Consider the following 14,868-nt stretch of genomic DNA (forward strand, 5'->3'; position numbering starts at 1 on the left):
ACAAAAGAGATGATGTCTATGCAATAAAGGTTCAAGAACATGGGGAATCCATCCAAAAGTTACGAATTTACATAATGGGATCTCCAAAAAAAGAAAATAGAAGAACTGAGAGGAAGAAATAAAGAAATTAAGTAAAATACTATTTTAAGAGTTTTTAGATTAAGTTCCACTGAGTGCCAAGGAGGAAGACTGAGAAAAGACCCACTCCTAGAAAATAGTGGTAAAATTTTAGTACTTTATGGATAATCAGAACATCCTAAAATGTTCTAAAGAGAAAAAAATACATTATTTACAGGTGAAAAGCAGCGTGTTGACTTCAAATTCATTAGTAACATTGGGACAAAAAGACACTGGAGAAATATTTTCTAAGTACTGAGGTAAAATGATTTAGCATCTAGAATTACATAACCTGACAAACTCTAAAACAAGTGTAATGGCAAAATAAGACATCTTCAAACATGAGTGGTTTCAGAAAATTTATCACCCACAAATCCTACCTGAAAAATTGCTAGAAGATGTGCTATAGGAAAATGAAGCATTAATTCAAGAGGAACACTAAAAATCAATGGTAACCAAAGAAACCTTTAAGACATGATATAGATTAGTAAATTTTAATTTTACAAAATATAGCAATCACAAATTCATTTTTAAAAATCCCTTTCCCAAGGGAAACCCTCTTACACTGTTGGTGGGAGTGCAACTGGTGTAGCCACTCTGGAAAACAGTATGGAGTTTCCTCAGTAAGTTAAAAATAAAACTACCCTACCATCTAGGAATTGCATTACTAGGTATTTACCCAAGGGATTAAAATACTGATTCAAAGGAATACATGCACCCCAGTGTTTATAGCACCATTATCAATAATAGCCAAATTATGGGAAGAGCCCAAATGCCCATCAGCTGATGAATGGATAAAGAAGTGTATGTGTGTGTGTGTGTGTGTGTGTGTACATATATGTGTGTGTGTGTGTGTGTGTGTATATATATATATACTCTCCACCATAAAAAATGAACTCTTGCCATTTGCAACAATGTGGATGGATCTAGGGAGTATTATGCTAAGAGAAGTAAGTCAGAGAAAGAAAATACCATATGATTTCACACATATGTGGAATTTAAGAAACAAAACAGATGAACATGGGACAGGGAAGGGGGCAGAGAGGCAAGCTAGAAAACAAATTCTCAACTATAGAAAACAAACTGAGGGTTACTGGAGGGGAGGTAGGTGGTGGGATGGATAAATGGTGATGGGTATTAAAGAGGGCACTTGTGATGAGCACCAGGTGTTGTATGTAAGCAATGAATAGCTAAATTCTACATCTCAAACTAATATTACACTGTATGCTAACTAACTGGAGTTTAAATAAAAACTTGGGGAAAAAAGTCCCTTTCACAATAGCAATAGTTTAAAAATAGCTGGGAAAAAAATAAAATATAAATAAATAAAAATAGGTAGGAATAAATTTAATAAAAATTAGACAAGGCATATATGAGTATAAAAATTTTTTTCAGAAAAAAAATTTCTGAAAAGCATTAAACAGAAAACTGAATAAATTAGGTCTATACACCTGAATGAATCTCAATATTATAAATATGCCGAGTCTTTGTAAGTTAATAGGTAAATCCTATGCAGTCCCAGTGAAAATTTCAACATGTTTTTAAAATGAATCTGACAACCTTATTCTAAAATTCATCTAGAGAGGAAATATATACTAAAATTCCCAAGATAAGTTTTTAAAAGAGTAACAAGTAGCAACATGGATGGAACTTGAGGGTGTTATGCTGAGCGAAATAAGAGGCAGAGAAGGACAGATAACCATATGTTTGCACATATAGGTGGATTAGGAGGAACTTAATGGAGGACCATGGGGGAGGAGAAGGGGAAAAATAGTTGGGGAGAGGGAGGGAGACAAACCATGAGAGACTCTTGAATGCTGAGAACAAACTGAGGGCTGATGGGGGTTGGGGAGAGGGGAAGTGGGGTGACGGGCATGGAGGAGGGCACTTGTGGGGATGAGCACTGGGTGTTATATGGAAACCAACTTGACAATAAACTATTTTAAATAAAAGAGTAACAAGGGTATGTGTGCATATGTGCACACGTATCTGCACAGAGAAGTTTTTGCTTAATCAAATAGTAAAGTATGCATTTATAAACTACAGTAAATAGTGTATTGCCAACAGAATAGACAAATACATCAAGAAAATAGAGCAGAGAGTTTAAAAATGAAACAATATACAAATGAGAAAATCTTACCAAAAGAAGGTTTCTCAGTGCAGTGGATAAAAGATGGACTATAATGAATGCTAGTGTCAAATTGTCTTTTGATTAGTAAAGGCCAGATTCCACTTTATGCCAATAAAAATAAAATTATTCCAGATGGATCAAAAACATAAACAGTAAAAGGAAAACTATAAAAATAGCTGAAGGAAATACAGGAAAGTATATATACAAGTGATTGTTAAGGCCTTGAACAAGGCGCGCGCGCACACACACTACACAGGTTATATAGGTGAAGAAAAGATTGACAGTTTTGACTGCATTTGAATTTAAAACAACTCTGCTGCAAAGGATACCATAAGTTTTAAAAGGCTAATAACAGACTGAAAAATATAAACACCAATAAAATAATATCCAGAATATATTTTAAAACTCCTAAAGATATTTTCTTAAAAAGCTTAATAGAAAGGTAGGGAAAATAATCTAACAGTTTGTTCCTTGGAGAGGAAAATACAAATGTCCCTAAATGTGATCTTGCTGGTAATCATGCAAATGGAAAATAACAGTGAAATACCAGTTTATCCCAATACATTAGCAAAAATAAATGTTGGTTAGATTGAGAAAAGATTCATATCCTAATATACCATGTGTGAAAGTATAAGTCAGAGTGGCTTTTCTGGGAATGCCAGAAATTCTTATAGAAAAAGGAGTGAGATAGAATCAGGGAGAATTCAGTTAAGGTATTATAGAACCAGAGATCTGCCAGTGTATACTGGACTCTGTCCATGCCTTTTATATTTTCATTGTTCTTCCTTGGGATTATTAACTCTATTTTGAAAATTCAAATGTGTTTTGGATGTAGCAAGAGTAACCACAGGAAAGGAGGTTGAAGGGAAAGATGTTTGCAGTGGCAACTAGAATGAGAAAAAGCCAAAGAGAAGGTAAAATTCAGTAGGAGACTCTTACAGTGTTTATACCATATAGTTTCTTAATTTTATTTCAATAAGGGAAGTGCTTTTCTCACAGATGCTGATATCATTTGCTTTTAAAAGGTAGGTCTTTGGAGAAGAGAAGGGAACTGAAATTTATTATTCAACTGCTGTGTATTTCATAAACACCAAACACTGCACTTTAATTCTATTCTATCTTCACATCTACTCTAAGAGATAGGTACAGTACTGAGGCTGAGAGCAGTTAAATAACTTATCCAAGGATCACATGGCTAAGTAAGGAGATACTGAAATGTTATTTCTAAACATCAGTCTTGATGATGTCCAAAACTAAGTATCTCAGAAACCAAAAATAATAAATGACCTAAAATTATATCTGATATTTTTTGAAATTTTAATAGATAACTTTTAGTTCATTCATTAGGAATTGTTAAATTTATAGAAAGTGAAGCAGAAAACTTTCAAATCGTAGTCAGAAACTAGTGAAACATTTGTATTTGAAAAATACTTGTAAATGTGGAGTTAAATCCGACTACAGAAAACCAGAAGTCAACATAGGGAGTTAGTGTTTATACAGTAAGCCACAGGGACTTATGGGTTTTTAAGCAGATGTGTGCCTTGCTGGAAACAGTACTCAAGGAAAATTATTCTGCGGGTAGATGTAAATTAGATTAAAATTAGAGCAATCATGATTAAATCTGTTAGGAGGCTGTTGTAAGAATGTAGACATGAAATGATGAGAGACTGATTTATGCTATGCTTTCCACAGGAAAATGAAAACTCACCCCTACAGAAATCCCTTTGGCAGAATTTTCTCTGGATCCTTGTAGGTACAGACCCTCACTCTTCTTACTCCTACATCTCCCCAGTTGCGTACCTATTTCTGGTGACTTAAATACACCTACGCACTTCTCTGCCTGGCTTGACCTGCTCCCATGTTATTAGTCCCAGGCTTTGGAACCATCCTTGTTGCCAGGTTTGTCTCTTGTCACTTGTCTCACCTCTCCATCCTGGATTCCTTCTGTGGATTCTCCTATGACTTGTGTTATTCTGCTTTCCAGTCATTGCAGTTTACTTCCCAGGGCTTTACTTCTTAAGTGGCTTCCTGTTCTGGAATCAGTACATTATCGTTGTGTAGTTCCTGACCTTCTGCACTCCCCATCTGTCCACTCTAAAGTCCTTGCTAAGCCAGCTCAACTCTTAGGTCATGCCGGACAGAAGAGATGAGAACTAGCGTTGAAAAATACAGTCATTAGCAGATATAAAACCAAAGAGGAAATCTAAAATAGAGGTTTGAAAGGAAGAAGGATATTCAGTATAGTGTAAAGTCACAGAAGCCAGTGTACTACACAGCATCTGAAAGAAAGGTCAGAAAAGAACCAATAGTTCATATTTTTTATACCATTATTACATGTAATGGTCAAAGCAGCTGAGGCATGAAGCACTATTTTAGAGATCTAGGACAGTAGAATCAATAAAATACTTCTTTTTAGTTCCATTTATAAATGTTGTTTGAACAAACAAGCAAACATTTTATTTGCCTTTAACTTCCAAGACAGATTTCTTCATAAAGTACAGATGTGTTTTTTGGTGTGTTTGGACGAGGAGTTTTTTTGGTGGTTTTTGTTTTGCTTTCTTTGTCTTTTCTTTCTTCTTCTTTTTTTTTTTTTTTTTTTAGAAACTTAGTCACATTAGTCAGTGTCCCAGTGTCCATTCAAAGGAAGATAAACCATGTCTTAGAAAGAAAGGACATTGGCCACATTGGGGAAATGAATGGTAAAAACAGGAGTTAATGTATATATCAAGCCTTTCACGACAAAATGGATCTGAAAAGAATTGTCATCAAGACAATAAATATCCTGGGATATAATTTTCTTCTAATCCTTGTCTCAATGCTATGAGTATATTATATATTGTTTATTTGGTCATTATTTATTGGTCTAATATAGCTTTTGAGAATTGAGAGTTCTATGCAAGGAGTCCTAGTTGGCTGAAGAAACAGACAGGTTTCAGTCATTAACTGCTGCATAACAACCTAAAACTTAGAGGTGTGAAACAACAATGATTTATTGTTTCTCATAACTCTCTGTGGGTTGACTGGGTTATTTTTCTGCTGCCCTCACCTGGGCTCATTCATGATGTTTCACTTACCTGGTGGTCAGTTGAGACAGCTAGGCCTCTCTCTCCACCTGGGCAATTACCCCCGGCTTCGTCAGGGCACGGTGGGTGCAGGGCACTGTTCCAAGAGGATATAAGAGGCTTAACGGATGAAGCACTGGCCTTAGAAGTTGAACAATGTCATCTGCCACATTCCTATTAGTCAAAGCAAGTTACAAAGGTAGCAGATTCAGAGTGGGGTAAATAGTCATCATCTCTTGATAAGAGTATTTGGAGAAGTCACATTGTAAAGGGCTATGAACATGGTAGTTGTGATTCATGGGGGCCATTGTTACTATAGTCTACCACAGTTTACCCTCCAGCTCTAATTATTCACATCTGTCCCACACGATTCTCCCCCTGCTAATATTGCCCAAGACTCATCCAACCCCAGCATCAGGCTCAGAATCTGTGATCTCATAATCTACATCAGGTAAAGACGTCAGTGAGGCTTCTTGAGTATAGTTCTTAGATTCAGACACCTATGAAATAAAAAGGAAAATTATCCTCTATTCTCTCACATACCCAATATACATTGGAGAAGTAGAAAACCACACTACACTACAGACACTGGTGTCTAAAAAAGGAGAATAGGGGAGCCTGGCTTGCCCAGTTGGAGAAGCATGCAACTCTTGATCTCAGGGTTTTGAGTTTGAGGCCCATGTTGGGTGCAGGGTTTACTTAAATAAATAAAACTTTTTAAAAATAGCCAAAATAGATATTAAAATGGGGAATGAGGAGCACCTGGGTGGCTGTTGGTTAAGCGTCTGACTTCAGCTCTGGTCATGATCAAGCCCCACATTGGGCTCTGTTCTGACAGCTCAGAGCCTGGACCCTGCTTTAGATTCTCTCTCTCTCTCTCTCTCTCTCTCTCTCTCTCTCTCTCCTCTCTCTTTCTCTCTCTCTTCCCCCTCTCCCCAACTTGTACTCTGCCTCTCTCTGTCTCTCAAAAATAAATATTAAAAAAATAAAAGGATGGGAGGAATGAGATATGTATAACAGTCACTGGTCCATGGCAATTTGGAAATTCAGCCAGGTGCACGTTAGCAGGTTTCTCTGCTCCAGGAGTAGGCAATGTTCCTTGATGAGGGCCCCGTTCTACTCTCTTGGAGTAATTCCCTAATCTATTATTTTCCTTGGCTCTTGGCAACACCCTCTGGGCTTCTGGCTCTGCCCTCTGATGTCAGTATTCATATGGAGGGAAGTGATGAAACAGTGGAACAGATCTCCAGCAAACACCAATGTTCCCCAATTGATATTTTAAAACCTATTGAAAGCGTTGTGAAAGATATTTTTATAGCAGAATTTGTACCCCAGTACCCAACCAAAACTTCATTTTCCTTAGGTGAAAACTTGAAAGTCTGAAATTTATAAAGGAAACGTATTTTGTTGTTGTTGTGCGTCTTCTGCTGGAAATAATGACTAACTACCTTTATATTCTTTTTATGTTTTAAGCTATTAAATAGTTTGTTCCTTCAATTAGATTCTTACACCTCCTCCCATTTCACTAATTCTTTTATCTATGTTTTTATCTACACTTATCCTACCTTTGATAATTGCTTTTAGCCCTGTAATTTTCATGTTAATATGTGACTACTGACAGCTTGATTTTCTGGTCCAGTGTAGAATACAAACATTATTCCACTTAATATCCATAATTTTCTCCTCTTGCTCTAATACACATGACACTCTGTACTTCCCGTTCTGTGTCTGTATATTCTACGCATCTAATTTTATTCTGTGTACCTGGAGGAATATAACAATGGGAATAGATCAAATCAAATTGCTTTTCCCAGTTTACTTTTTCTAGTTGTGATAATGGAGATTAAAAATTGCTAGACATTTACTGTAGTATAATACCAGTCACATTGTTTGATTTCTAATACACTAATTAGGCTAAGTAATTTGTTTTGAAGAAAATACCCTAATTGAGAGAGAAGTCATATTATAGGCAAACCATTAATAAATCCTGATAACATATTAAGTCTCTATTAATGCTTTATTTGCCATGGTCCTCTTAGAGTACTAATTTACATATATTATTATTTTGAAGATATCTTCAATCCTTTAAGGAAGTAGGCTTCTTTATAATAGCCATAATCATATGTATATCTAGCAGTTATTAAGCACTAAATATGTATTAAGTACCATGCTAAATACTTTACACAGATTATCTTATTGGATTACTATAATGAATTACTTAAAAAGATTCAAAATCAGGACTAGCATACAGGCCTGTTTAACTCAAAGGCCACATGGTGGACCATGATGCTATATTGCCTCCTAATGAGTATCCATGGCCCCAAAATGATCACTTGGCAAATTTGGGATAAAGGAATTTTAATTTATAATAACATTCTTATTCTGGCATAATTTATTTTACACCCTGAACCTGAAGAGCAATCCTAATGTATATAATTTTATAGTATGTTTCTTTAAAAAATGTTCATATGCTTTATGTTAATGAGTTTGTTTCCATGAAGTTGCTGAATATTTATTTAGAATTTGCAAATTGTTTCTCTAGTTGGACAGAGGAATAAGTATTGAACAACCTGGAATCCGTTTCTACAAGGTCTGGCTTACAAAGTAAACAGAAAAGACATAGATTTGTGAGGTCAAATACTAAAGTTCATCAGTGAGAGAAAGAATAAAACATAGCAAATTAATAAGTACAATGCCAGAGATTACGTTAGAATATCCATAACCTGCTCCAAAAAGTACAAGCTCACAACTCCTGGAAAAATAAAATTCTGACTATCCATATTTGTCTTTTTTTTTATTAAAAAAATTGTTTTTTATTTATTTCTGAGAGAGAGAAAGAGACAGCATGAGCAGGGAGGGTCAGAGAGAGAGGGAGACACAGAATCTTCATGAAGCAGGCTCCAGGCTCTGAGCTAGCTGTCAGCACAGAGCCCGACACAGGGCTCAAACCCACAAACCATGAGATCATGACCTGAGCCGAAGTCGGACGCTTAACTGACTGAGCCACACAGCTGCCCCTATCCATATTTGTCTTGAGTCAAATTCTTTAGCCTATAAAGTTAACATATCATATATGTACATGTTTTACTTCAGGAAATATGTAAGGTCATTTTTACAGTGCATTAAATAATTTTTTTAGTAATTGAAAATTATCAGTCTTACTAATGTGGTAGACATGCCACTATTGATACCCTGTTATATCAGATTTTCAAAGACTTATTTTTCCATAGCAGTAAGTTCAGAAATTTCAAGTCTATGCAAAAATGAAATATACCAATGACTATATATGTATTCTATATGGTATATATATTCTCTTCTTTATAAAAAGATTTGTTAAAAAATGCTTGTGAAAATTATTTTCTTAGATTTCAAAGCCTGATATAATCATACTAGCCTACACTTCTCAGATATTTATATCATTCAACTATATTAATATTTAGTATCTCTCCAACATATGAATGAATGCATATATAAGTATATAAAAGATTATATTCCTTCTATGTTTTAATATTCTTATTAATGGATGACATTTATTTACATGGACACATTTTAATTAAGTTCTAGCTCAGAAAGTTTTCTGCTATTGTAATTAGTCTATTATTTTTCCAACTCTTTCATATTAACTCAATTTCAGGATGCTTGATTAAAGTATTTAGATTGTCTCTGGTATAAAGTTACATCTTTAAAAATTATCAGTGAAGGAATTCTTTTGTACCACATTGCTGGTAACTTTAAATTTAAATTATTTTCCACTATTATTGTTAGAGTCCTAAAAGTTATTTAGAAACTTTTTTAGAAAGAAATTATTTAGTGAAATTTTAGGGGCACCTGGGTGCCTCAGTTGGTTAAGCATCCTACTCTTGGTTTCTTGTGAGATCAGGTCATGATCTCATAGTTCATGAGATCAAGCCCCGTGTTGGGGCGCTCTCTCCCTCTCTCTCTGCCCCTCCACACTAGCACACACCCTCTCCCTCTCTCTCAAAATAAATAAAATTTTTAAGAAAAGAAATTATTTAGTGATATTTTAAAAACAAAATATTTTTAATTTTATAAAAATGTTTTGTATATTGCAGATATCGAAGCAGAAAAGCATAATAAAAAGCAAAAAGAAAGAAATGTCACCACACAGGTAATTATTTTGCTAAACCATTATATTTCTCCAGTACAAAATTTAGGCTATAGGCACTATAAGTATTATTTACTCAGCATGCTCAGAATTTCTTAGCCAAGTAATCTTTAGCTGTTGTTTCTGTTCTTTTTCCATTATCAGTCAATGTTTTTTATTTATTCACTCAACAAATATTTATTCATTCTACTGTGAGAAGATAAGACTTCTCTGAACTTTCTTTTAGAACCTGTCTAGGGTCCTAAATATTAACACAAAAAGGACAGAGACCAGTCTGGCTTATGGTCACAGATGCTTATTTAACTTTATTAACCTCATGATTTCTTCTGACATCTTAGAAGTAGGGGATTTTACATTTTCAGTCTATTCTCAGTCCAGCAACCAACATAATCCTATAAATGTAACTCATTATAAGTTGCTCCTTTACTTGAAACCCTTTCATGGTATCCCATCTCACACCATAAAACCAGCATCTTGCCTATTAATTAGGCTCTGTGGTCTGGCTCCACTACTTTTTGTCTCACATTGTCTCCTATTACCGTCTCCTTAACACCATTCTGGACACCCTGGGCTCTGTGCTATTCCTCAGAAACTCCTAGGCATGGACCCACCTTTCTGTTCTTTCTGCCTAGAACATCTGGAATTCAGATAACCATGTAGATCATTGTCCTCACCTTCTTCAGGTCTTTGCTCAGATGTCATATTTTCAGAGGGTCCTTCCCTGACTATTCTGTAAAATTGCAATCACACTATTTAAAATTGCAAGCCCTATCACAACACCTTATGCCTCCCTTTCTTGCTATATTTTCCTTCTCAGAATTATCACTGCATAACATCATATTTTTCTATGTTTGTTCTTATTCTCCCTCCATTAGAATATAAATTCCATGAGAGCAGGGGACTTTATCTGTGTTCTTCACTGCTATTATCCCAGCAACTAGAACAGTGCTTGGCACATAGCAGGCATTAAATAAATGTTTATTGAATAAATGAATAAATCTTAAATCCTGATTAAAGGAGGAAAGTTGGAAAAAATGTTTATATAAATTAAAAATTCTTCTCTACATCTCAACAGTTTCTAAACTTCTCCAAATTTAGCTCTTCCCCATTACCATAACCAAAAAATCCCATAATCAGCAGTGGGATTATTATCTGTAGAAATAGAAGTGACCTTGGCATAAGTTTACAGTTTATCCTTAGGCAGGTGGAAAGTAACAGAAGACACCAGTTCATCAGGTCATCTGACTTTCCCCTGTGGGCTCTTGATATCTTGTGATATGCAGTGCCTACCCAATAACAAATGAAAGTGCCCTTTGTAATTAAAGAGTTTCTTGAGATCAAGGATGTTCATCAGGCCCATAAGTATCCTCCCCAATGGCAGCATTAGTAGTTGAGGCATACATAGTAAATATGGAAAGGACCCCAGCTCTACTCATGCATAGCCAATCAAAAAAGATATAAACTCTTCTAAAAGATCTCAGAATATTAAAAAAACAAAATCACTATCTTCATGTCAAAGATAAGAAAACATGCCAGGGTACAGTATTTGTATATCTCACCCACTTCCAAAAGAGTATCTGGGTTTTGTTGTTGTTGTTTTTTTAATTTCCTCAGTATCAACCTCATAGAGCACAGACAGCAGAAAGGAAAATACCAAGGACTATAAATCTCTCTAATGCAAAATTCCTTACATCCATGCTATAATACAGCTAGTGTAAAGTAATTTCAGTTCACTAAACTTGCCATATTATTTCATACAATAAATAAGATACTATCTGGCTGAAAACAACTTTCCCCCATTTCTAACCCCATTGTAGACCAGGTAAATTCTGGTTATCTTTTATGATAATTACTATTTACATTATAATTCTTTAGACCCACCCAAGTATAGCTGCTCTTTTCCTAGTTTTTCTCTTTCTGGCTCTACAACACCATACTACATAAAAGAATATCATCTACTCCTTTACCTTGCTCCTCCAACAAACACACTGTAAAAATACATATACACATTTTTTAAAATGTGTAGAGACATTTTATCTTGTGTTAAGGATCTAATATTTTCAGGATTTTTCTGTACTATATCCTTCAATGTTAAAGAATGATTTTGATCACAAAAGTGGTAGTTCCCCAGGTAACTATTGTACTAACAGGGAGTAACTGATGCCCCTTAAGGGAACAATTCAAGTGTACAGCCAAGGGGCCATTGTGACAACCACCACCACCAAGAGCAACAGTGAAAACAAGGAAAAGGTGGCCCAGCTCTCAGCACTGAGCACTTTCACCAGAGTTCCAAGAGGGCTCAGTTCCACTCTCTACTTTACCTAGACAGACATGTTGTTCTTGAGACATCTTATTTTGAGACACCTTGTTTTTGAGATTAATATCCTGTTCCAGTAGATAGGGTGTTTTTCCCACACATTTTGTATCTTGATTTATGTCATTATATTCACAGTTCATATTCACAATCATATCTTACAGTTATGTAATACTTTAATCTTTGTAAAACCCCTCTGCATATACTATTCACTCCTAACATATCTGTGAAGAATGGCAACTGGTTATTTAAATGGTTAATTATTATCCCTGGTTTACAAATTAGAATAACCAAGCCCATTAAAATTTAAAAGATCTTTGTATTATAAAGTTCATTCATTCAACAAAATGCCTACCATGTACCAAAACAGTTATTGGAATTTGGAATTTCCAAAAGGTTCTTTTTTTTTTTCTTTTAGCTTTATGAAACTTCTATTTGATATTGCTTAAACTTGATGTTGTGAGCTTCTGAAGAGTAAGAAAATATCTTTGTTGTTACTGTTTTGTTGTTATTACTTAAATTAAGGCATTTGTTACAGGCTAGCAGGGTTTTAAATGGTGGAGTTTCTACTGGTCTTTCAATTCCTTCAGTCTTGTCACTTTACAGTGATGGAAAAGTGGTGGTATAGGTCCACGTACTACTAGCTACCATTTTCCTGCAGGAACCACAGTGCCAGCTCCATAGCTTACCTCTTCATCTTGGTTTTGCCACAGAAAGAGCAAATGTACTCGGCATGCTGGCTTATTTCAGTTTTATTCACCATTTTCCTAAGGGGAGGCCACTATAATAGATCTTATATTTACCGATGATTTTAACATTCTTGGTGGATGTAGCCAAATCACTGCAAACTGGCTCTAAGCTCAGAAAGGCAAAAAAAAAAAAAAAAAAAGCATCTTTTAAGTTTGTCCCCACCTTAGAGCATTGGAACTTACTATTCTCTCTGCCTGAAATGCTCTGCTTCCATAACTATGGAGGGCTGCTTTCTTGTAATTAAGTTCTTGGCTCCAAAGTCACCTCATCATTGACGCTTTTCCTGGGCATCCAGTCTAAATTAGCTCACCAACCCCTCTTCATCCTGCTTTTCGCTCTTTACACCTTTACACTCTTTACATCTCCTTATTTTAATCTTTTCATAGCATGTATTCACACCTGACACTAACTAGTTCTCTTATTTGTTTACTGGCTATTGTCTTCTCACAAATAGAAGCTTCATACCATCAGACAGATTCCTGTTTTATGTGCCACTCTATCTTCCAATTCCTTATGAATGTCCAGCATAAAAGTGTTGAACGAATGAATCACTGATTCTCATAGCTCTTAAAGAACAAGGTTGATTCATTACTTGATCATTTCATACCTCCTACCTCCCAGAAACTATTTGAGAAGGCTATTAAAATCCCATTAACACTAGTCATATTGCTGTCATTGAAAATTGGGGGTCTACAAAGCAATCTACACATTCAATGCAATTCCAATCAAAATTGCACCAGCATACTTCTCAAAACTAGAACAAACTATCCTAAAATTTGTATGGAACCACAAAAGACCCCGAATAGCCAAAGTAATACTGAAAAATAAAACCAAAACTGGAGGTATCACCATCCCAGACTTTAGCCTCTACTACAAAGCTGTCATCATCAAGACAGTATGGTATTGGCACAAAAACAGACACATAGACCAATGGAACTTGAGAACTCAGAAGTGGACCCAAGAGTATACAGCCAACTAATCCTTGACAAAGCAGGAAAGAATATCCAATGGAAAAAAGACAGCCTTTTTAACAGATGGTGTTGGGAGAACTGGACAGCAACATGCAGAAGAATGAAACTAGATCATTTTCTCACCCATGCACAAAAATCAACTCAAAATGGATAAAGGACCTGAACATGAGACAGGAAACTATCAACACCCTAGAGGAGAAAGCAGGAAGCAACCTCCTTGACCTCCACCGCAGCAACTTCTTACTTGACACATCCCCAAAAGCAAGGGAATCAAGAGCAAAAATAAATGATTGGGACCTCATCAAGATTAAAAGCTTCTGCACAGCAAAGGAAACAACCCACAAAACTAATAGGCAAGCAACGGAATGGGAAAAGATAGTTGCCAATGACATATCAGATAAAGGGTTAATATCCAAAATCTATAAGGAACTCACCAAACTCCACACCCGAAAAACAAACAACCCAGTGAAGAAATGGGCAGAAGATATGAACAGACACTTCTCCAAAGAGAACAGCCAGATGGCCAACAGACACATGAAAAGATGCTCAGCATCCCTCCTCATCAGGGAAATACAAATCAAAACCGCACTGAGCTACCACCTCACGCCAGTAAGAGTGGCTAAAATGAGCAAATCAGAGAACTCGAGATGTTGGCGAGAATGTGGAGAAACGGGCACCCTCCTACACTGTTGGTGGGAATGTAAACTGGTACAGCCCCTCTGGAACACAGTGTGGAGGTTTCTCAGGAAAATAACAATAGAACTCCCCTATGACCCAGCAATAGCACTGCTAGGAATTTACCCAAGGGATACAGAAATGCTGATGGATAGGAGCACATGGACCCCAATGTTCATAGCAGCACTCTCAACAATAGCTAAAACATGGAAAGAGCCTAAGTGTCCATCAATGGACAAATGGATCAAGAAGATGTGGTTTATCTATACCATGGAATACTACATGGCAATGAGAAACAATGAAATCTGGCCATGTGTAGCAACATGGATGGACCTTGAAGGTGTTATGCTGAGTGAAATAAGTCAGGCAGAGAAGGACAAATATCATATGTTTGCACATATAGGAGGATTAGGAGGAACTTAACTGAGGAACAAGGGGGAGAAGTAGGGGGGAAATGGTGGGGGAAAGGGAGAGAGGCAAACCATGAGAGACTCTTGAATGCTGACAATAACTGAGGACTGATGGATGTGGGGGGGGAGGGGCATGGAGAAGGGCACTTGTGGGGATGAGCACTGGGTGTTATGTGGAAACTAATTTGACAATAAACTATTTGTAAAAAGAAAATTGGGGGTCTAAGGGCGCCTGGGTGGCTCAGTCGGTTGGGCATCCAACTTCGGTTCGGGTCATGATCTCACACTTCGTGGGTTCGAGCCCCACGTCAG

The 14,868-nt window shown here is 36.2% G+C and overlaps 1 protein-coding gene across 2 annotated transcripts in view; it reads left to right on the top strand.

Annotated features, from left to right (window-relative positions):
• The first annotated feature begins 9,415 nt into the window (after positions 1-9,415).
• Positions 9,416-14,868, top strand: part of SEL1L2 (SEL1L2 adaptor subunit of ERAD E3 ligase) — a 94,676-nt gene continuing 89,223 nt past the window's right edge. For both annotated transcript variants that reach the window (XM_039219115.1, XM_039219116.1), the window contains exon 1: positions 9,416-9,439. The gene's annotated coding sequence lies outside the window, so the exon portion shown is untranslated. The remainder of the gene's footprint in view (positions 9,440-14,868) is intronic.

Source organism: Hyaena hyaena, unplaced genomic scaffold (genome assembly GCF_003009895.1).
Source record: "Hyaena hyaena isolate Hyena2069 unplaced genomic scaffold, ASM300989v1 scaffold_789, whole genome shotgun sequence".
NCBI lineage: Eukaryota > Metazoa > Chordata > Mammalia > Carnivora > Hyaenidae > Hyaena > Hyaena hyaena.